Below are 3,625 nucleotides of genomic sequence, written 5' to 3'. Positions count from 1 at the left end.
ATAATGAGTTGGAGTTTTATCTAAGATAAATAAATGGCAAGTTACTGGAGGGCTTAAGCAAGGAATGACATGATCTGATTTATGACTTAAAAATATCACTGTGGTCCCTTTGTGGATAAGGGATTATAAGAGGGCGATAATTAAATTAGGAAAATCAGTTAAGACACTATTATAATAGTTTAGGAAATAGGTAATGAGTAGGACTAGGATGGTATAATTGCAATAGAGGGAAAAGTGTGGATTCAACTAGTGGGCTAGCTGTGGGGAATGAGGAGAAAAGGATGGGACTTCTAGACTTTGGGCCTGAACAACTGGTTGGATAGTACCATTTACTTAGGTTGAAAGTCAAGAGTCTTGCTTTGGATGTGTTAAGTTTCAAAGGCCTATTAGACATTTAAGTAGTGTTATCGAGAAGACAGTTAGACATACTAGTCTGGACCTCAGTACTAGAAAATATAAATGTGAGAGTTATTGGCTTAGAGGTAGAATTTAATAGCATGGGCCTGAATTAGCTTAGCCAGAAGAGACGATCAATAGAGAAGGGAAGAAGGCCCAGGGCAAAAACCGGGGTTTAGGCATCTCGTAGAGGAAGAGAGGTCATCAAAGAAGACTGAAGAGTAGCCAGAGAAGTAGAGGGAGAACCAAAAGAATATGATGTCACAGAAGCCAGTGTTTCAACAGTAATGATCAGCTCTGTCAAATTCTGCTGAGAAGTAGAATAAGATGCAGCAAGGAAAGGAATCGCTGTATTTGGCAGCATGGATCTTCGAGGAAGCGATGGGATAGACGCTTGACTGGAATGGGAGGAAGAGAGAATGTGATGTGAGGGAGTGGAAATGAGGGAAAGAGCCAGAGAGAGACCTCGAGTCAAGGGAGGGTTGTTTTCTTTTCTTTTTTTAGTTATGAAACTATACTTTAATGCACTCATTTTCAATATGCCATTTCAGAGAAAAATATTTGCATTTCCAGGAGTTTAGCCAGTTATATATTTTAAAATTAAAAATGACAAAGACTTAATTTTATTCTAAAAAAATTCATTGTTTCTGAGTTGGTGCATCACAATATGGCAAATTTTCTATAAGAAGGGCTTTCCTAGGGACCAATTTCAGCGTATTGTGGTCTGTGTGAATACCTTGTATAACAGATGTTCTCAGTATCAATTCAACATTAGAACCTATTTTTATTAGCTCTTCTATTTTCTTAGGAGAAGTTTCACTTCTTTACATTTGAATTCTTCATTTATCTTTATGCTGGCTGCTTCTAATGCCCTAGCATCATTGTTAAAAACTTGTTGTCTGGTCCTGTGCAGTGTTTCAAAGAGCTGCAAAACCTTGGCCGCCTGTCCCATGGCTCTTCTCACTGCTGCGGCTGCTTCTCCTAAGGGAGGGTTTTTAACTGAGGGATATTTTGGAGTCGGTTTCTATGTTGATGAGAATTACCTAGTGTACAGGAAGTTATGATGATGAAGGGGAGACAGGGAATATGGGCTGAAACACAGTCTTTGAGCTGGTGAGAGATGATGGGGCCCAGAGTGCAGGTGGAGGTGTTGCCTTGTGATAGGAATAGGGACACCTTGATGCTGTCATAAGAAGAGGCAAAGCTCTGGTAGATTGTAGCTGGTGGCGGGAACATGAGGGAGTTTCTGTTGGGTTGCTTCAATTCCGCAGCTGAGAAGGAAGAAGAGAAGAGAGAAGACGTGAAATACTCAGATGTCTTAGATATTGGGATATTGTTTACAAGGGAAATGTAGCAGAACAGCTGGATAGCAATAAGTATGAGTATTATTTTTATTTTTTTAACATCTTTATTGGAGTATAATTGCTTTACAATGCTGTGTTAATTTCTGCTTTATAACAAAGTGAATCAGCTATATATATACATATATCCCCATATCCCCTCCCTCTTGCAGCTCCCTCCCACCCTCCCTATCCCACCCCTCTAGGTGGTCACAAAGCACTGAGCTAATCTCCTTGTGCCATGTGACTGCTTCCCACTAGCTATCCACCCTCCGTTTGGTAGTGCATATATGTCCATGCCACTCTCTCACTTCGTCCCACCTTACCCTTCCCCCTCCCTGTATCATCAAGTCCATTCTCTAGTAGGTCTGTGTCTTTATTCCCATCCTGCCCCTAGGTTCTTCAGAACCATTTTTTCCCTCTTAGATTCCATATATATGTGTGAGCATATGGTATTTGTTTTTCTCTTTCTGACTTACTTCACTCCTTACGACAGACTCTAGGTCCATCAACCTCACTACAAATAACTCAATTTCGTCTCTTTTTATGGCTGAGTAATATTCCATCGTATATATGTGCCACATCTTCTTTATCCATTCACCTGTCGATGGACACTTAGGTTGCTTCCATGTCCTGGCTATTGTAAATAGAGCTGCAATGAACATTGTGGTACCTGACTCTTTTTGAATTATGTTTTTTTCAGGGTATGTGCCTAGTAGTGGGATTGCTGGGTCGTCTGGTACTTCTATTTTTAGTTTTTTAATGAACCTCCATACTGTTCTCCATAGCGGCTGTATCCATTTACATTCCCACCAACAGTGCAAGAGGGTTCCCTTTTCTCAACACCCTCTCTGGCATTTATTGTTTGTAGATTTTTTTGATGATGACCATTCTGACTGGTGTGAGGTGATACCTTATTGTAGTTTTGATTTTCAGTTCCCTAATGATTAGTGATGTTAAGCATCCTTTCTTGTGTTTGTTGGCAATCTGTATATCTTGTTTGGAGAAATGTCTATTTAGGTCTTCTGCCCATTTTTGGATTGGGTTGTTTGTTTTTTTGATATTGAGCTGCATGAGCTGCTTGTAAATTTTGTAGATTAATCCTTTGTCAGTTGCTTCATTTGAAAATATTTTCTCCCATTAAGGAATCCAAATCAGAAAAGAAGTAAAGCTGTTGCTGTTTGCAGATGACATGATACTATACAAAGAGAATCCTAAAGATGCTACCAGAAAACTACTAGAGCTAATCAATGAATTTGGTAAAGTAGCAGGGTACAGAATTAATGCACAGAAATCTCTTGCATTCCTATACACTAATGATGAAAAATCTGAAAGAGAAATTAGGGAAACACTCCCATTTACTATTGCAACAAAAGAATAAAATACCTAAGAATAAACCTACCTAAGGAGACAAAATACCTGTATGCAGAAAATAAGACACTGATGAAAGAAAGTAAAGATGATACAAACAGATGGAGAGATATACCATGTTCTTGGATTAGAAGAATTAATATTGTGAAAATGACTCTACTACCCAAAGCAATCTACAGATTCAGTGCAATCCCTATCAAACTACCAATGACATTTTTCACAGAACTAGAACAAAAAATTTCACAATTTGTATGGAAACACAAAAGACCCCGCATAGCTAAAGCAGTCTTGAGAAAGTAAAACGGAGCTGGAGGAATCAGGCTCCCTGACTTCAGCCTATACTACAAAGCTACAGTAATCAAGAGAGTATGGTACTGGCACAAAAACAGAAATATAGATCAATGGAACAGGATAGAAAGCCCAGAGATAAACCCATGCCCATATGGTCACCTTATCTTTGATAAAGGAGGCAAGAACATACAATGGTGAAAAGACAGCCTCTTCAATAAGTGGTGCTG

The 3,625-nt window shown here is 39.0% G+C and overlaps 1 pseudogene; it reads right to left on the bottom strand.

Annotated features, from left to right (window-relative positions):
- Positions 1 to 1,034: 1,034 nt before the first annotated feature.
- LOC131747538 (complex III assembly factor LYRM7 pseudogene) lies at positions 1,035 to 1,348 on the bottom strand (annotated as a pseudogene).
- Between the last annotated feature and the right edge of the window lie 2,277 nt (positions 1,349 to 3,625).

This window comes from Kogia breviceps, chromosome 20 (assembly GCF_026419965.1).
Source record: "Kogia breviceps isolate mKogBre1 chromosome 20, mKogBre1 haplotype 1, whole genome shotgun sequence".
Lineage (NCBI taxonomy): Eukaryota > Metazoa > Chordata > Mammalia > Artiodactyla > Physeteridae > Kogia > Kogia breviceps.
The sequence above is the reverse complement of the archived record's forward strand: the minus strand, read 5'-3'. Positions and strand labels throughout refer to the sequence as shown.